The sequence below is a fragment of the Haliaeetus albicilla genome, chromosome 2 (assembly GCF_947461875.1).
Source record: "Haliaeetus albicilla chromosome 2, bHalAlb1.1, whole genome shotgun sequence".
NCBI classification, from domain to species: Eukaryota; Metazoa; Chordata; class Aves; order Accipitriformes; family Accipitridae; genus Haliaeetus; species Haliaeetus albicilla.
In genome coordinates, this window is record NC_091484.1 from 75,603,211 (window position 1) to 75,624,734 (window position 21,524).

The following is a 21,524-nucleotide window of genomic DNA, read 5'->3' on the forward strand; positions in this document are numbered from 1 at the left end:
TAATTGCTCTAACAAATCTTCATGTCTAGATGAAATATGAAAGTTATTTTGAGAGAGGTGCATATCAATCCTTAAGGGATGACTCTTACTTCCTTACCAAGAAAATTTTAGGTTGTATTTTCAGAGTCTAAGAAGTGCCAGAGAGGCACTAAGACACAAAAGTGATCTGTAATTCTGCTCAAATCCTCACATAAATACCTCTCAACAGGACATATTTCCCCTTTTGATCAAATGAGGACCTGACTATAGCCTTTTCTGCCCAAGTCAGAAAGCTGCCCAGCTCCCTTTAAGAAAGCTGTCACCAAGACCAGTATTTCCACTGTGACTAACCACACTGAAATAGAAGTGGTTTTGTTTGGTGGGGGTTTTTTTAGTGCTTTTTTTGTTTGTTTGTTTTAAGCTTTTTTCTAAATTGATTCTGAACTCAAATGCCTGGGAGAGAGGATTTAAAAGAAACCAAGCAACAAACAAACTTTGTGCAATTTTGTACTGTTTCTTAATTCATCTTTGAAGACAGTGTGTAGTATTGGTACAAAAAAAAAAAAAAAAGTCCACAAGCTCAGCAGTCAGTGAAACACCTATGCATTTCATTTCCCTAAAGTTTTTCTTATAGGTAGAATATAAACTGACCACCAACACTTTAATCAGTATTAAGCATCCTTACAAGAACAGATAAAAATTATACTCTGGTTGTCCAAGTAGGTTTTTTTTTTTTTTTTAAGCACACTACTTCCGATCAGCATTGTATAAATCCAAATGTTCAATGTAATAGGAAGCTTAAACATTAAAAAAAACAAAGAACTGCAGAATTCAAGGACTCCCAATAAAAGAGGAAATAGAAGGGATGTTCAAGACCAATTACGCTTACAGCTCAGATGGACCCCAATAGGTTCCCATAACGTTTCAAGCAATAACCATTGTCTCCACACAACACAGCTAACAGAGGAGGTACCTAAACTTACAACCATCTCTTGTAACAATGAATGTTTCTACCACCATGCTCAACCTAGACTATCATTTGACACACAGCCATGCTTACATCTGTTCAGCTGTTCTGCACATATATATGCATGCCAAGCAGATGAAGAGAATCGCATTTGTAGTGATGAATGAAATAACTACAGGCACATTTGTAATGTTTCACGTCAACGGTGACATGTTCATCTATCAAGTTTTCAACATGTACAACCACCTTTCCATCATGAGATGTCTTACTACAGACTCCAGCAAAAGCAACCGCAACAATTAATGATCTGTTTGGTGCATTTGTCTCTACAGGTACCTCATGAAATCAGAGAGTGGGAAGAAAAGGATGAATCGTAAGAAAAACCAGTCTCATTTATGAAGATGACAATAAGAGGTCAGACTCTATATACTTCCAGAAGTGACCTAATGAGCCTTTTCTAAGGAACAGGGCTGCGATCTTGTTTTAACAAGAAGTAGGTGCACGTTAAGAACACAATTTTTCATGGACAGCAATGTAAGAAATAAACATTAATGACACTCCAAACATACCACTTGTTTTAGGAAATGAGAAGCCCATCAATTATCAGTGGCAGACCAGGATGTACAACTACCGGGACCAGATCCCAAGTCTCTGTGCCAAGGGAGACCCCGTATGTTTCAAGAACTTTTGAAGCAACTTTTCTGAAATACTTCAGAGTACAGGATTTCCGAATGCATTTATGCTAAACTTTATGTGGAGCACTGCTAGCAGATAACCTAGTGTCCTACATTTTTCGGATACTAGTTAAGATAGTAATTGCAAAGAATATGCCATTGATGAAAGGCCAGAAGAGAAACAACCATGATCTGCTCCATGTAGAATCACAGTTTAAAGGCAAAGCCCTTTGAAGCATAAAGAAAAAAAAAAAAAAAAAAAAAAAAAAGACAAACCCCAAATACACAACCTTTCTTCCACCAAACACAACCCCTGTTTAAACTTATGTTCGGAAAGGGAGCCAAACGCACACGAGGAAACAGAGAAGATGAGGCTGCAGCAGCTTGTCACATCGCGTTGGAAAATTTTATTAAAAGGAAAATAGATTTATAAAAAAAATTAAGTTAAGCGCTTAGTTCCATGGATAAAACACATATTGATTAGCTGCTATTTTTGCTTCCACGGGGCTATCATAGACAGCAGTTCTGCTGAAAAGAGCCCCACAACAAACACTGAAAATAGCAGCAGAGCTAGTGTACAAAATGATTTTCAGCAACACGTCAAAAATATGCTATCGAAGATTAACTTCTTGCCTCCAAAAGCAAAGACACTTTTTTAACCATTAATCTACCAAACTGCAGTTATTAGAGACCTCTAGTTACCCATACCAGAGACATACAGCACAATATATTATGAAAATATACCAAATACCGCTGGTAAATCAGAGAAGACTTGCCCTCAAATTATGCAAAAACTAGCTACATGGATTATTTCAGTACTAACACTCAGTGTTTTGCAACATTTGGAAAAGATGGAAAAATAATCCAACTCCATGAACATGAGTTTTCTGTAAAATGCTTCACTTTTGGCCTTGCTATCCTGTAACAGAGAGCACCAATTGGCTAATCCACTTTCAGAGATTTTTTTTATTTGTATTTTTTTTTAATTCTCTTGAATAAACTGCAAAACTATGACCTGCCTTCTCCTGCCATGTCACTACATGAGAATAAAGCCTGTATCTTATTATGCAGCTTGACGTTATGTTAATCTTAAAGCAAAACAATGGAGTGAAATGCTAATACTGTCACCAAAACAAACTAAAAAACAAACAATCAGAAAATGTGCTATTGAGTGTAAAAGAGTTGTATGCCCAAATAATGTGAGAAACCAAAGCAGTAATTAACACAAATTGTTTTATGTGACAGAACGAACAGAATATAAACAACCTACTATCATGACACTGTTTAAAGAAAGAGTTGGCTTGTTATGGCCTAGTTGGCATTACGGCAATAAAACAAAGGACACTGCAAAAGGTAAAGGTGAAGATAAGGAAAGGATATATCAGAATTTTATTTATCTTTTTTTTCTTTGAAGACAGGATTCAAAGGAATTTTTAAGATGAGGTACAGATTTTCTAAAGGAATATCTACCCTGTAATTTTTTTAAATCTTCTGTACTGAAAATTAATTTTCACGGCATTCTGATGAAATGCTAAGACGATGATGATGATAATAATAATAAAGTATGTACATTCTTCCTGAGGCTGTGTGAACAGCAGGTTGTATGAAGCATTAAACTATTTCACCTCTGCAAGTTCTGTGCTAAAATTAGAAGTTAGAGCAAAAAGTAGTACCTAAAATACTGTCGTCCTACATGTCCTGGGAAAGTTAAACTCAAGGAGCAGAGAAAGAGTATCCTATCTGCAACAGTTTAAAGAAATTTAAAATAGAAATATAAAGAAATCCTAGCACTAGTACCACCAAAAATTCCTTAGTGTTAACAGTTGCTTTTTTGTAACCTCAGAAGAGCATTTTGCAAGAGGCAAGTTGTGCCTTGTTGCAATTTTTAACCCTTGCTCTTCCTGCACCTTTGTGGAGATATGACTATCGGCAGTTCTCTTTTACAGTTGAGGAAAATCAGGGAAGCACAGTCCTGACAAGAGGGGACTTATGTCAGCTGCAAATGCTGATAACAGTTTATTAAAGAGGAATATTTTGAAGGATACAAACTCCAGCCTGACATTTACGTCTCTTATGTGACCTGCAGAACTTCCTGGTGACATAAGATATAATTGGCACAGAAAATAAGAACAGGCAGAATGAAAGAAGGGTTGAAAAAGCACCCCAAACCACCAAGGTCGTCTATGCTGCTGTTCTCTCAAAATCCAACCTGCTCTACATGAAGTCCACACATGTTACAGTACAATCTGAAAAACTATTTTAAATCATTACACATTTGGGGAAAAAATAACTAACACAAGAAAAATGTAAAAAGTTGTCAGATGGCAGTTTATTTAAAAGCAACCCATTATTTAAGCTTCTTGTTCAGGAACACTAAGCTATTTATGGATCATCATGTCATTTCTGGAGGGAGACCATAACTATCTGATACCATGAAAGTCCTCAGTCTAATTTTCAGTAGAGCAGTGACACTAGTGCCCCAAGCTTCCTCACATTCATACTACACTGTAAAAGAGCCATTATCAAAACTACTACTCACTAAGATTATATAGGCTCAGATTCTGTGTTTTACAGAAAATATAATAAACCACCATGCCAAATTGCTGCAGGATATTATGAACTGCCAAGTTTTAAAACAGAGAAAGTTGAATTTTAGAGGCAAAGGATCTCATCTAAATTTTAAATCCAGACAAACTTAAGTTGATTTCAAGACTGAGTATGAATATACACAGTGTAACAACAGCAAACTACTCAGGAGCAAGACCACTTCGTAGTTAGGAATATGTTTGTCAAAGAGTGAAAAACATATGTAATTTAATAACATCATCATCATCATCAACAACATCTCATTATTTCCCTTTCCATCTTTGAAAAGGTGAGCTGATACCAGTATTACCTTCACATAAATATATATCCAGAAAAAATAGTTTGTCTACAACCATAGCTAAGCATCTCTAGGTATTCTGTAGGATGGCCTCAAACAAAGCAGATAAAAAAAAGCCAGGAAGGGTTGGTCGGGTTTTTTTGGTTTGGTCCGTGTCCCCCCCCCCCCTTTTCCCTTCTTCATTTTTGGAGAGTTTTGTTTGGTTTTGAAGAAAGCACATGCTGTTGCTCCATTTGAAATACTAACCACTGCAACATAGCATTTCTTGAGCTTACCTGTTTCTTGTTTTCCAGAGAGACTATGCTTTCTAACTGTTTTGGCTTTTACTTTTATGAACAGATATAGGCACTACAACACTGTAAAAGTGCGCTTCCTACTTACTCAGTTTTATGCTGTAGCTATAACCCCAACACACAATAGTCCCTACACAACATGTTCAAGATGTAAACCCACTATTACACAACCTGCTAAAACTGGCAGAACTCTTTGCCACCGACCTTATGTTCCCATCTTTTCTCTTGTGAGAAAAATAACCCAATCAAAAGGCGGTGGGGTTGGAGCAGAGGGGTGTTAACTATAGCTCAGACATAAACCACTGGACAACGCATAGGTGTACAAGCACTGGTGTTTGTCAGCCTGATTCTGCCTTTGTCTTTACCCTTATCCAAATATTTCTCTGGACAATTAAAAAAAGTTCATGGATTAATAGTAGGTACTTACTGAAACACTCAGTAACTTGGGTAGAGTGTCTCAAGAACCAGCAGGTCAAATCCTTAACAAGAGAGTGCTGGAAAAGAGGAGTATCCCTTTCAAATGAACTCAGCTTCCATTTTCCTAAGTGACTTAACGATGTTAATATTTTTTGACACATAGTATGACTTTGTTGAAAGTGGGATTTTGTTTATTCTAGAAAATTTTAAAAGCTGTGCATGCACAGTAGGAGAAGTGCTTTCAACAGGTGATTATGCTATAGCAAAAAAATGGCTTAGATGAGTAATTGAGAGCATGACAAAATTGTATTATTTCACAAAGTGGGGAACCTATAGCTATAGTATCTTCCTGTCTTCAGGAAAAAATACAGCCAAAGCAAGTAAGAGAACAGAATGAAGCACTGGCTTTAAACTGAAAATCACTACAAACATAATGGAGGAGAAAGCTCTTTGCAGACAAATGATATTTAAGTGAACGGTGAACTGCTTGAGGAAGAGGGCAACATCTGACAAACAAGCATTTTATTATTCTTCTGTATATCTAGATTAACATTTTAAGCAGATACAGCTACCTAGGGGGAAGTTACAGAGAAGATGGAGTGAGACTCTTGGAGGTACACAAGAACAGTAGAAGAGGCAATGGATCCAAGTTGCAGCAGGATAAATCCCTCCTAAATATTAGGAATTACAGTGGTTGAACAGTAGAAGAGGGCCCCAGACAGGCTGTGAAATCTCCATCCTTGGAGATAACTCAAAACTTGACTGGACAACGCTCAGAGCATCCTCAGCCCTGCTTTGAGCAAGGACCTGCAGGTGTCCCTTCCAACCTGAATTAGTGTATGGTGCTAGAAGCCTGGACACCACCTACCACAATAACAAACCCTGTTACCTAAAGGTGGATAACATGTATTTACGTATAGTTTGTGCTCCTGCATACACATGTAACAACTAACTCTCAGTTATTTAAAGAACTATACACAAGTATTTACAATGACTGAAATACCACTAATGGGTTAAAAAAAGACTTAAAAAAAAATCCTTTTCTAACATCAGTCTGCCAGTCTTGTATGAACAATAAGCCTTTTCTTTTAAATTTTTTTATGTAGCAGAAAATTAAAGCTTAGTATTTTTATCTTAAAAAACTGTATTGCCAAATAAGAAAACCTAAAAAGGGCTTGTGTGACATCTGAAAGGTGATTTTTTTTTTTAAACTGACATTTACATCACACTGAATTCTTTAAAAGCTTTCATCCATCTTTCCTCCAGTTTTATGTTAGCTACCTTATTCTCCTTTTTCTCAGTTTTCTGTTTACCCCAGAAATATCGGCCTATCTTCTTTTTCCAGTTCGTTACTATTTAGTCATCCGCATTCCCTTAAGTTACTTCCTAGGACATTAACAGTAGAGGTAGAGCGAGCAATATCATAGCCTGCCAGTGGAAATAAAACATTTTGCTAATCATTGATCATAGAAAAAGGGTGAAAAGCATTAGCATCTCACTAATTGCTATACACTTTGTAAATATTTACCAAATTTTCATCATGAATTCTACTGTGCCAAGCTCCAGCAGCGAGCTAAATTTTATCCTTAGTATCACAGACCAGCATCATTAAAGTTGTAACACTAAGCATACAGCTGAGCTTACAGAATGATTTAATCTGGTCCTAAAGCAGAATTTCAGAACAGAAGTCTAAAGTTGGCTGTAAATTCAACTGCCCCAACCCAAAACGCATAGCAAGTACCTGTGTTAAAATGCCTCCCCTTGAAGTAGAGCTTAAGCTCACACAAACAAAGTCCTGTACAGGTGCCAAGCCACACATACCTGTGGGATGAGACAAGATTCCAAAATATTACAGCTTTAAGTTCACAAAAGGAGGAAGACGGGTACTAGATGGAAGCCCTGCGAGCAGGGCACTGGTCAGACCCCCCATCCCAGGCATGGCCATGCAGCTCTCTACCGCTATTGTCTTTCCCTTCACTGATAAGAGCAACCTGAAGCTAAGACCCAAACCACTGAAAGTGTAAGTCAAATGAAATTCAGAAAAAAAATATAAAGAGTCTTAGTTCTAAAGAGCTATGAGAATTTAATTTTGCTCTGAGTGCAGTAAATTTATGCTTCCTGAATATAAATGTTAAAAGAGAAGTATATCAATTCTTTTAATGGAATGCACACTTTGGACTTTTTTTTCCCGTAGCAGTACCATGGACTACCAACAAGTATGAGATGAATCCAGCCAGAATCCCACTTAAAATACTCATGTATTTGTGATCTCTCCCCTTCCTTCCACAACAGGATCCCGTTTCCTTCAACACAGCCAGCCTTGGTGATCTCCCGGATGAATCCTCTTTCCCTTCCATAACTGAGTATTGATTTGCCTTTGATGCTACAGACTTCAGAAGAGCAGGGAACTAAAAGTTCCTTACAAAGACTTTTCATAAATAACTGCAAAGGATCACGACCTTGCAAGTATACTTATTTAATTCAGAAACAGATAATTATAACAGATTTTGTGGAAATGCTGAAGGGTAAGCATATAAAAGTGTTGGTGGTACTCACTCAGGAAGCCAGCTGACAAAATCCATCAGAGAAGGCATTAGCAGAGGTGATTTTTTATCAAATTCAGTTGCAGCTTTTTGCAATGGGAGATTTGTTAACATCCCATAGAAACTGTGAAAACCATCAGAAAGGCCCCTGGAATAATGCAGCCTTTCCATAACCCTCTATATTGTTCTCCGGGCTGCGCAACAGACACAAGGAGAAGTTTCTCTACAGTGGCAAAACAACAAGCCCCTGCTGATGCTGAGATCAGGTTTGCCTCTATGGAGTAAAGCAATATGACTTCAGTGTGACATTAAACTTCCACAAATCACAATTTAAATATGCTGCTGAAATTTATCGATGAGCAAACTACACAATTCTTGTCTGCAATAGGGAAAGTTGTTAAATCTCTTCCATTTTTACTGCATTACTGATTAAATTCAGCCAGGTATTTTGGCTTTGGAAGCTGCAGCATAGATGGACTTCCAGGACGCTGAAGCACCACGTTACCTAACGCTGTTCAGAACAGCGGGTTTCAAAATCTGAAAAGCCCGTTTTAACAACCACCCCCAATGCTGCTAAACTTAGAGAAGCAGAACACCACCAACAACCGCTGAAATTTTTTTGCCAAGTTTTCCCTCTTCTTCTCCTCCTCCTCTGAAGTGAGGCTAAAGATAAATGGCAGGACTCTGCAAATCCGTATCCCTGGTTACATTTCAGTGCAGCCAAACACCAGTGCGGCATGTACAGCGTGCGGAGCTCATGACAAAATTGTCAAATTAGGGTTTTGAACTCCATTCCACCTATCTTTGCACACAGCCAAGCACGGAGGTCGGTGAAAAAACTGTGCATGCTTCCTTTACTGTTAATGGAGTCTCCAGTACATGATTCATGTCATCCTAAAGCAGACAACTACAACGGTGCAATCAACTGCATCCTACAAGGGCCTGCGTTTCCTCCACCATTTATTAGAACAAACCCACCTTATTTACATGCACACATGACAAAGCCACAGGTTAATTTTGACTGAGTACTGAAGATTATTTTATTAAAAAAACCAACCAAACACCAAACCCCCAAATCGAAAAATATTCAAACACATTGAACAAAATGGAAGACGCCCTGACTTCCAACTTTATCAACCAAAGGAAGGAAAATTCTTCTGTTCCTGACTACCTGGTAAGCTACAGCAACACTTCCATTTTTCAGACATGAAAATGCTTCTAAGCATTGCTAGCAACAGCTCGAGTACTTGACTGAAAAAGTTCTACCAGATATTTAAGTACTGCATTATTTAGGACTCCTCCAAGCAAGGCAAATGACTGTACTTAAAATACTAGTGACAGCAGAAAGCCTTGTTTCTAAGAAAATACTGCCAAACTAACAGCATCAAAGATGAGCAGCACACCATGTCTTTCAGTCACGCATCCTCAGCTGAGGGACAACAGAACATCTGGCTCAGCTTTTTCTCAAAAAGGACCGAAATGCTGAAATCAATACACAGGTAGTGTATTGTGTATTGATTCACACAGAAAACAAACAAACAAACAAAAACAACCAACAGCCAGCGGGGAGGGAGGTAGGGATGGGCGGTGAGTGCAGGGCCCTGGACATCTCCTGGCACCTCCTGGCTCCACACAGAGTGAGAATAATTATATGTGGTCCTCCCAGTAATCAAGAAAAGTGGCCTATTTGGCTACTTCGACCAAGAGGCGGGTCATGGTTTAGAAGCACATTGGTATTATTTCCTGTGACTGTTCCAAGGGCTGCATTTAACCTCTGGGAAGTGATATGAATAGACATGATGTTTTCCAGACGGAAAGGTGTTAGCGGTCAGTTTTATCCAAACATTGCCAAAGAAGTATCTTCAGGTTAAGCATCTGAGTCCTCCATTCAGTTGATGTGCTCTAATTTTTTCTAGAAGAATTAAAAAGTGACTTCTGTAGTAAATACTTGATGCCACCTTTCACTGGAACACAAATCAAGAATTTAACATGTTTATATTCAACTCTCTTGCTCAATACATTTCTACTATTATTTAATATGCAAGACAACTGTTTACAGAGAAGTTAACCCATGCAGACTTTGCAAAGAAAACATAAGAATTTATAGGTGTTTTGCCACTTGGTAAACTTGATATTTATTAAAAAAAAAAAGTGTTTCTGAATACTGGGTCTCAACAGTAACCTTATCATGTTCAGAAAATATGCAGAATTTATTTTGTTACAGCACAAGACCATCAAACCTCAAGAAACATTTGGTTGCTTTGTATGATGAAAGAGAAAGCAAAACCAAAACTGCTTTCAGAGACATCTGCTTACTGGACTTGGTAGTCATTTCCACAACTGCAACATTTTATCAGCTATTTAACTGAAAATACAGGATACAGATTCCCAGACAATCACAGTCGCTGCACACATATCGTCTTAATTAAAGCAAGAAAGCCTGTTTAATCCTGTAAAATATTTCGTAACAGCCAGCTAGCTATCACCTAATCAGCTATTAAAAATGTAGAAACTGTGAACCTGTTTTCCAGTCAGAATTATCCATTCAAAACTGTGTCATTATTATCCAAAACAGAAATCTTTACTGACCTTATTAGCGGAAGAGTAAAGCCATTTGTTACTTGAAGGCTTATCATACAAAGCCCACCTACAGTGGGACTTAAGAAATCAACTTCACAATAAAAAATTGCAGAATTATTTTTAAAAGAGCAGCTAGTATTGGGCTGACAATTACTTGAAAATAGTTTAAAAACACCACCATAAATTTTTGGTTTTGTTTTCCCACCTTGACTCCAACCAGTAATTTAAAGTGGTCAATAGAAACATTTTACTTCAACCTTGCACCATTAGCAAAGGAAAAAAAAAAATAAAAATCAAGCATTCTGGTAAGTAGTAGGTGCATTACTGTTTGCTGAAAAAATAATGAATTTTTACCTATTGACTTCTAAAATTACTTGGTGAATTCCAACATCCCCCTGTCCACAGCACTAAGGATAAACAAAGCCTAAACTAAACAGATATTAACTGTAACATGTTGAATTTAGGTCTATCTGAGCATATTATGCAATGAGTCAGCCCAGCCGTATTTTACTCTTATCTTTCTTTAGCACCCATTGAAGACATTTCCAAAGCAAAACCAGTGTTACTTCTATGTTTTAGTACAAACACTACTCAAACACATGCATATCCTTGCACACTACCATCCCACTTTCTCAAGGGGTTGGAGTGTGTTTTGTACAGACTGAGTGCCAGGTTACCTTGCTAAAAATCATACTGGTATGCCCTTCTGGTCATCATCACAAGGCTGCCTTCTGAGATTTTCATTATTAGTTTCCTTTTCACAGCTTATACCCCTGGTAATATTACTGGAATTGTTTTGTTTGCTTGGTTTTGGTTTGTTTGATTTGGGGCGGGGGGGGTAGGGGGGGGTGTGTGTGTCATGTTCTGGTTTTCTTGGTTTTAGGAGCACAGGGGAATTATTTTTTCTGTTGCAAAGCTCCAATAAATATTTTTAGATATACAATTTAGGAAGATTGCAGGTGTTATTTAAACAGAGATTGGTGAAAGAAATACTTCTGGGTCATGGGGTGAAAAAATCAGAACCGTGTGGTGCAACAGGAATTCACAACTGCTGTGGAAGCTGTATTGGATCAGAACCACAATAGCGCAAGGTCAACATTAAGTTTTGCACTTCAGGCCTTAATCTAGCATATTACACAGTGCAAAATGAAATAACATAGTTTCATTCTTTCTATTTAGGACATTTCCTGAAAGGACACTTTGAACATAAATTATAAAGTGAAACCTCCCTCTGACCCCACCTTTTCTTGAGATGTGGTACTGCAGCTACTGAGTGCTACTCTGCATCTAATGGAAACAGTACCTTACTGATGGATCTAGGGGCACCTGGTTCTTAGGGATCTACTGAAGTTGTTTCTTGCACCTGGGGCAGCTTTTGTCTGAAAGCTCATTATTCTCCTTTTAATAACATTACAATATTATAACATAAGACAGTAACAGTATTTAGCTATTATGTTTAAGATAAACAACTGTTTGATTTAAAGGTATTGAAAAGAATCCATCACTACCAAAACAACTGAGGTAGTGACATTTTTAAAAACACTGTGCTCCGAGAGCTCACTTGCCTGCCAGAACGATGCTAAACAGGTAATTTATTATAAAGTGCAGCAGTAGTAGTACAAGTAAATAAAGGAATGAGACCTGAAGAGATTTCTGTTTCAAAACTGCCAAGTTCGATTTCCAGTTTTGTTCAAATTTTTATCCTTTCTCCTGTCATGACATATTTACAAAAGAAAAAGTGGTGGCAACTGCAGGCTAACATGTTGGGCACCAACAATCTGAAAGAATTACAGAAAAAACCACCCCAAACTATCATCATACTAACAGTGAATGCTCTTTGTAGTAATACTAATTAGTGTGTCTAAGTTGTTAGCATCCTTTCCAATACAGACAGCAAGAATTTGCCGGAGTGCTTCAAATTTCTTCTGGGGCAGGAAAGAAAGGAATTTGAATTTCAGGGCACAGTTTGCATTAAACTGTCAGTTTTATCATGATAATCTGGAGCCAGAAACATTCAAGTATTCAATCCACTCTAAAATTAAGAAGGACATTTCTTGGGTTTTTTTAGGTTTCACTTTCATTCTCCATTAAACTTCACCATACTTGCTTCCTTGACATCTTTAATCTCAACACAAGAGGGAATCTTCCAGAAAGACAGGAGATTTTGAAGTATGAGGAAAAAGGAGTCCCACAACTATGTACTCACGATAAACCCGATTAAACAAATCCACTTAAAATCTCATTCCTTTGTGGATAAGCACAGACCTCTACACAGATGCAAATTGTTTTACAGTTATGTTGTAAACCCCCTCCTTCTGGGACTTTTCAATTTATGTCAATGTGTAATTAGCAAATGAATTGCACTGTAGATTGCATTCAGTACTCTTTTCCTTTTCTTTTTCTAATTCCCCAACTAACATAACCTCCCCCCGCTTCCAAAACTCTCAAATCATTTTCAACTGATTCTCAAGAAAATCAGCTTCATATCATAAAAAGTCATGAGAATTGGCAACTGGCCAACAAATGACTTGGCGGAGGGAATCATCTTCCAGCACACATAACCCATCACAGGAAAACTGTTGGTGAGAGTTCACAATAAATATAAGTACAGATACTTGACATGTGCAGTTGGTCACTATGTAAGGACATTATTCCCCTTCCTTCCCCTACTGACTGATGACACACAATTCATATGCTGAAATACTACCAGTACCTTCATAATATTATTTTTCAGTACCTTCAAAAGACTACTTTTATTATAATAAATGCAAATTGGTGTCAGTTAATCCTGTTTAGGAACTTCCAGATAAAAACTGTTTTGGCAACTGTATCTTCAAAGATTATGCAGGTCACCCATACGATGCATGAGCAAACACCTCCTTTTACCCAAATGGGATATTCTGCCTTTAATTCTGAAGCCGTGCTGTACTGTGGAAAAAGCCCTAGCATACTTTATTTTATTTGTTATTTTTCATGCATCTCCTCCCTTTAACTACAGCACAACATTCACTCAAGTTTTTTAACCAATTGTTATGAAGAAGAAATAAATGTCTTGGCTTTAAGAACCAAAGCTGCTACGCAGCGGTGGTGATCCTGCATCAGGCACAAGATGATAGACCTTTATCTTCCCAGATTTTAATAGGGAGTTAAGAAACATAGAGAACGTCTCTCCTTATAAGATAGCTCCTGCCATTCTGGCCAACTTGCCAGGGGCCAATCTGTCCATGCAGTATGGTCCAGGGTTCCTCATCACTGCACCATCTCACTCCCCAAACATCTACTATAGCTTCTCATACCAGAACTATCCCTGGACGCAGCCACCAGTGCCAAACACCTCTGAGCCCCTTAAACTTCAACACAAAGCACAAAGAGGCAGCTGTTACAATCCAGAAACAAGAGAAAAAGGCGAGAAAGCAAAATACAGCAAGGGAGAGAATTAAAAAAAAAACAAAGGTCAAAGCTTCACTCAAAAAAATCCTATAAAATACATGCTTAAACTGTTTTTCCTGAAATGCTTTGCTTTATGCTGCATTCATCAAATTGTTAACGTGTATCTTTAACCAATTTTAGTTTTCATTTACAAGAAGTCCCATAAGCCTATTTTTTTAAATTTGCAAGGCTTTTGTGAAGGTTTATTGAGATCCTTTATAATCTTAAAAGTTCCTTTCTCTCCAGGTGGTAAATACTACATCGTTCAATGTGCTTGGCTGAACCAAGTATAAATTATTAAGTATCTTCTAGGAATGTGTCACTATTGACCACTCCTTTGCAGAATACTTCTATCTGAAATATCACTAGGAATAATTGCCAACTTCACAGTTCAAGCAAACCTTAGACTGCAAAACAACTTCAAAACCTATGCCCACCATTTTGAACTTTACCAAAGCTTTCTGATAATTAGATCCTCAGTAACCACATGTACGTGCATGGGTAACCAATGCAAGTATGTAAATATTCAGGCATGTATATACAAAACAGCTTTTGTGGACAAAAATAAAGAAGCCCTGCATGCAAATTGTTAAATGCATGCTCCAGACAACTTTGTACAAAATTCGTACCTTTAAAAAAATTCTTTTACTAACATTACTTCAAAGAAACATGCCTAGATTCTTCTACATGTGTCCATTGTAATACCATCCATTGTGGCAGAATTTTCTTTGACAGCTATGAAGATGGAAACTGATCCATCTACCCCAAAACGTTCTCTGAGGCTAGGACTTCATCCCCAAGTACTGCAGACGCATCTCTCCCTCTTCCTCCCTCTGACTCCCAGAGGCCAGGAGAGGGGGGAGCGCTACACACCAAGGATGACCAAGCTTTGCAAATCATCAAATAAACAAGAAAGATTAAAATTTTACTGCTGATTACAGCAGACAAGGAAACAGCAAGATTAGTTTTACTGCAAATTCTGCTGGGAATCCTGGAGGACAACTCAGGAAGCAAGAGAGCTGTGGGGGTGGGGAAGAGCATGGCAGTGAATAAAAATCAATACTTTACTTTCTACCAAGAAAACAAGGAGGTCCTACAACAGTAGCAGAAAACAACTGACAGAACTGGCTGACCAGTTGCTCATGAGAGATGACTTGACTTTAAACAAAACCATCAATATACAAACAGTAACTTCAAGTCGGCATTCATGAAATAAATTTGTTTCCTACAAAACTGTCCTGAATTTTTATAAACATTTTAAGAAGTTACATACACAGTAGTTTTTGACAGATCAGGCATCCTCCATTTGGGGTTGCTCTTCTGTAAAAAATATGTCCTTCAGTATCTTATTTGTCCCTGTCTGTCAAGCTTTAAATATACTAATAAACATTCAGAAGAGAGTAATAGTTCTTCCTTGCAAAAAGAAAGAAGAAAAAATATCTCATTTTAAAAAGCCCAACATCCTTAGAATCCAAGTCTACCATATATTTATTCAGATGTAACTCACAATAAATTTTTTAGGCAATGGAATTCCAATTTCTAGTACAGCCTATCACTTCTAATAATGGGGTTTTCTTTTTTTACAAATCATACTTCATTATCTTGTACAAAGAAAACAAGATGTGGCACTTTTATGCAAGTGATAATTTTGATGACACACTGAATAAAGCCTACAAACTTTATGTAGGCCCAATGCCATGCACAGAACTTTCTCTGCTCATTTGTCTAAAGCTGGTATTTTTACTGCTAATAACTATGTTATGCAGTAGTAGCTGGTACTGAAAGGACTGGACTGTCTAGGATTCACTTTGATTTTTCTTGTCTTATAGCAAACGTTCTAGAAATACAAAAAAGGCCAAAATGATATCACAGTAGAACATATTTTTACTCTCATCTATTTAGATGCTACTCAAGCCTTCTGTATCTGTCACATCTATGTCCATCTTACACCTTAACCTCTCCAAGTAAAAATAAAGCAAGCTCCCATCAAACTCCGGCAAAAGTAGAAGTTGTAGAAGATAAACATTTCCAACGTGAAACTCTTAAAAACGTCTCTGACTATGTTACAGCACAAAAGGCATCTTTCCCCTGTGCCTGCCCACAGCCCCTTACAAAAAGCTCTGGAAGTTCAGCAAAGCATTTAAACCCACTGATACCATGTTATCCTATTTGAGCCTCCCGGCCAGGAAGATGAGCACTGAAAATACAGCTTTTATCAATATCATGCAATAGAATTAGACACATAAGAACTTCAGAGATGCTGCTGAGCATTTTTGTGAGATTTTCCAGGCAGGTCTCCACTGCTGAAAGAAATCAAACGGTATTCTAGCAATCCAGATGTGGTCTTTGAACATCTAAATGTGCTTGCTCATTAGCTCTATCAGCCGTTCTCTTATTTCAGCTTTAAAGATTCCTGCCCCTTTCTGGATATACTTATGAACTGGGATACGGGAACACACCCAACCACCCAACCGGGTGGACACAGACCCACCGACTTCATCGTGAGAGCACCCACTGCCTGGAGCAGTACGAGGATGGACGGGGCCGGAGAAGGTCAGGAGCCCGTAGTAGACACTAAACCTATTCCCTGTCCCACTACCAGTGCCCATTTGGGCTCAGCAGCCCTCAAGAGCCAGGACTTCATACCCTCCGCTCTGTCCTTCAAACAGGCTGGAGCACTTCGGCAGCTCTCTTCTCCTTCCTGGTCCTACATACACCACATGCCCAGCTTCTCTCCCAGCAAGATATATACCCCAGCCAGGGAGGAGGAGGAGGGATGAGCCACATCTTCCCCTACTGATCCACACAATGGGTAAAAACCCAAGGAAGAACACAGGGAGTTAGACCTATCTTTGCTTTTCCTATTTTTTTTAAAAAACGTTAAATCTTGTGGACAGAAACACTTCCAATATAATTCAAAGTAATCCATGCAAATTCTCCGTTGGGTAGGCTTGAGTAATGGACAGAGTCGCTCCCCAAGTTAAGATTTCCATATCCAGGATTGCCTGAAACTGGATTTTTAATGGAAAATGTAATACTGAGCACCAACCACAGTGGTCATTGCCAACAACTCTTCCAATGCAAAATTTAGCAGAAAACAAAGGCGCACTTGCTTACAGAGTGAGTATTTAAGATTCAACATATATAAAAATTGTGAGCTAGAACTAATTTGTAACCATTTTGATGTTTGAAAGATGACTTTTACAAGATAGTAAAACTCATAAATTAAGTGTTCCGTGATGGAAAAATAAGCTTCTCACAGTTAAACCTGTCTACTAGGCAAACGGGAACAACGTCTTTCACCAACACTGAACAAATAAGTGAGTTTATTTCTCTTAGTTTTCACTTTCTCAGCATTTTAGTTTGGTATCTCTCTAAAGAAACAAACATGGACCCATTATACCAAGGCTTATTTGTGATGTTCAGATTAAATTCTGAAAGATGGAAGTGTAGCATCGATCACACTGCATTTTACTGATTATGTCAGAAAACGCTATTTGCATTTCTGAATACTGAATCGACAAAATGTAGGTCAACTTTTTTTACAAGGTTTTTTAAAGGCATGTTAAACTTCTGAACACTTTAGCTAAATCACTGCATTGAAACAAATATGAATTTGACATGACATGCACTATGAAGAAAAGATAATGCTGCAGCTTACAGACATGGACTGAATATTAGATATTCATGCAAATTATAATTCACGTTACTGCCAGTACACTTCAGCTTGTTAACTGCTACTCTAAATCAAACCTTGGGTTACTACAGGTTACTACAGTCTCCCTGGAACATAAAACCTACTGTATGGTTACTCTGGTTTCATATAACAACTATGTCATTAGTTAATGATTTAAAATTTTACCCTCTGCGAGCAATTCACATTCCAATGTAGTGCTGGAGTGGTTTCCACATCTGGGTTTTTTGGGGGGTTTTGGTTTTTTTTTTTTAATACTAATTTAAAGCTAAAATTCTGAAGTTAGTATTATAAAAATTTGTTGAGACAATGTCTCAGGAACATTAACATACGTTCAAATGTTTGAGTACTCTGAATCCTGGTGATGTAATGGCAAAAAAGAATATTCAAAATATGTTCATATATTTTCAAAATGCTTTTTATTGAAGACACAATTAAAGATAGTTATTTTGGCTTTTAACTTGAGATCTTAAGAACTTTTATTTTAAATGATAATGAATACTGGTCTCGTCGTCTTTTTTTTTTTTCTCCTCCAATATTATTTGAAAGAAAGGAAGGCAAAAAAGTTTGCCTGTTTGCAAAAACATCCTCAGAGAATTATACTGTTCATTAAAAAAAAATTAATGGTTTAGGTTCCACTGTGAACCTTTTTCAAATAACTTATTGCAGAAAAAAATACACTTCTGTAGGGGCACTAAAACATTTAGTTACCCTAAATAACTGAAAATAGATGCTCAGCTGACAGACAAATTTTATAGAAGTCAGGAAAGATGCATCTGAAGAGAGAAAACACAACACCACAGCCTCAAGGTAGTACCTGAAGGAGGACTGGACTATTATTATGCTACTACTTAACTTGGCACATAGAAACAGCCAAGAATTTGCATAATTTATGAAGATCAAATTAAAACATGTAGGTAAAAAAAGGGAATTAACTTCTTGGGACGGAATGCCTATTACTCATCCGCAATCATACTCTCTACGTTACACTCAATGCAAAGACTTGTCAGCATTGCACTTTTTTCTCTAGATTTAACTGTATAGATTTTACATTAGAGATCACTGTTAAACTAATTAATAAGTAATACTTTCCTTATAAAATAAACAGTTGATTTTATCTGTAGAACTCAGTAGAGATTTAGATTTTCAGTTTTTCTTTGTAGTTTTTATTTCTATTTTTTCTTAGTTGCTCACATTTATCACTGATTTAACAAACTCCCTTTCACATACTTGCGTCTCCATTTTAATTTCAAGTTAAAAGTCTTGTTAATGCTTCCAATTTCCAGAAGTGCCAAATGACCACAACATAAAATATTTCTGCAAAGAACTACTATTTTTGTTACTTAAAAAACTAACATGGAATTAAATCCTCCATGAATTCAGTGCTCAAAATATTTTTAATCACCTACGTAGCACTTCCAACTGGGAGAACGTAAGTTTCTATTTCCCAGAACTAATTTAACGACATAGATAGGGACCAAAATCCTCCAGGAGCATGACCACCACAGGCATTTCAGAACAAACATTACAATAATAATAAAATATGATTGTAGCAACTTTCCATGCTCAGCCTTCATTTTGACAGACAACTAAATACAGTGCACCACCATGTGGCAACATATTAGGGAATGCTTCATGTACCAAGATCTGTTTTTTCCCACCTTTGAAATTTTTTACTATTTGTTAAAAATAAATGTTAACGATTCCATCTTAGTATTAATAAATTCCTCTTTAACGAGTTGTCACAGCTTCACTTATCTCAAAAGCTAATTTTTAATAGATCTGGACTAGCAAGAAAATATTTGCGCATTTTTATTTCTAAAGTACAGTATTTGCCCAAAAACATAACTGCCCCACAACCAGAGAACAGCTCTGTTTCTTGCCAATCGCGCTCTCTTGCACAAGAGAAATAGGGCATAAGCATATACTGCACATCAAGCTCCTTTTAAAACATGAATACATTTAAAAAAAAATAAATCAACCGAAATGCTGGACTCACAGCTGATTAAAAGCTTCAAAAAATCTTGGAAAAAAATCAAAGACTTGAAGGTATACACATGCATTATTTAGCAGTTGCTCAGCTACTGTAAAACTGCTTCTCTCCAGCTTAACAACAGGAAAAAAAATTGTTTTTTTCCATGAGAAACACCAACAGAAGGTCCCAGAAACCCTAAGAAAACCCTGACTCCCGAAGCCACTACATGCCACTTAGTACCCTGGAACATATTTCTGCAGCCATACGCTAAACTTGGAGGAAAAAGCAGGTTTTCATTAAACTGGACAGCCTTTGCTTACACAGTATAGTGCTGTTGTAATTCACTGTATTAGAAAATTTCAGAAGATAGGCTCAGGTGATTCTTGTATTTGTTAAATACAGAGTTAACTCATTATGCCTTAACATATTTGTTAGCCATTTTGTACCAATACATTCAGTTCAATCTGAATTACCAGTGAAGACTCACTTTAAACATCAGTCTCCCACTAAGAACCTATCTGTATTCACCATCTCAGCTTCAGGCTCTCTCATAGCTCACCGGACCTAAAGGTTTTGCTAAAACTGTTAAGAAATCTAACAGAAAATTGGGTGACGCGATATGCAACCACGCAAGAAAGGTAGGTAGCGCAACGGGTTTTCACAAGCTCCGTACCTCCAGCAGTGGGAAAACCTGTAGTGGAAGAGGTAGGAGCAAGCAGCACTCTCCTTCCAGAGCCCAGGACGGACAGACCTGCAATTCTCTTTCTGCAAAAGTTGCTCTGGCGTGATTTGAGAGTCTCACCACAGAGCACATAGTCAATCCAAAGCATGCACTTTAACCACATTAAAAAAAAATACAGAAAAAACCATTAATCCACCTCCTATATTAAGATCATGCTGAAGTTGCCTCATCTCAAACTCCAACTACCCTCCTTCCCCCCTCCCCCAGCCCACCCTTGCTAACACACAGCCTGAAAAACCCCTGGTATGCAATTAAGACCATCATAATTTTCTGCCAAAGACAAACCAATAGCAAGAACACAATGCATATTATGCAAGTTACTGCATAGTTATGCAAGTTATATGCATATTTTTGCTACGCAGAGTAGCTCACTGTACCGAGGACTCTGAAGACACTTGTTTGATGTGGATGCTTACTCTTATTCTGAGCTGTCAAATTTTCCTCTACTTGTCTCAACTGGCTTTTTTACACTAAAATTTCAACCAGCTGCTAACAACATTAATGAAGCTCTTCCAGTATGTACAATAATATAGGCTAAGACCACAACAACATCTGAGCACAGTACCACCTAAGTCTGCTCCAAACCAGGTCTTAGGAGACAACGTAGGCAGAGCACCAGCACCTTATTTACTGTAGACACCCCATGCTCAACATTGACAAACCGGAGGAAAACATCATAAATCTCTTGAGACAAACAAGGCCTCATGGTGGAAGTTATCACTTCACAAGCGATGCCAATTCAAGAGAGTTACATGAATACTCCTATACCAAACAGAAAAATAATTTTTCGTTCTAACACCCCCCACCCTGATGGCATTTCTTTTTTTTTTTTAAATTTACCTCCATACTACTTCTGCAGTCAACACTGGTGAGAGGAGAAGACGGAGATTTCACACACAGCCTTTCATTCGAAAGTAACAGGGACCAACTTCTCCAACAATACAGGACCCCTCACTATTTAGAAGATGAGCCACACAAAAATGGAAGCTTTCTGGATACTAAAAGCATTGATTTTAGGGGGAGATATATCAATCTACGATTTTTAGAAGACCACTCTATTAGGAGGTCTATTACCATACCTACTAGGGACCATCGCCACACACTCTATTTCCAATTTCTGTCCTTTCTCCCCTTTTTACCAGCACTGCCCATAACAAAGCATAAACTCGACATCCAAGTAACTTCCAAAATCTGTGAGCAATCACACAGAACTCCCCAGAACTTGAACCTTGCTGCTTACCCGTACCTTTCTCATCGCCAGCTGTAAGGACACAACCACTTACAGCCCAAGACCCCTCCGAGCTTCCAGAAGGAAAGGAGATTAAGGGCAATCGTCAACGTCCAGAC

At 37.7% G+C, this 21,524-nt stretch overlaps 1 protein-coding gene across 5 annotated transcripts in view; it reads right to left on the reverse strand.

Annotated features, from left to right (window-relative positions):
* The window catches only part of CTDSPL (CTD small phosphatase like), an 83,840-nt gene that overhangs the window by 61,405 nt on the left and 911 nt on the right, over positions 1 to 21,524 (reverse strand). The window lies entirely within an intron of this gene.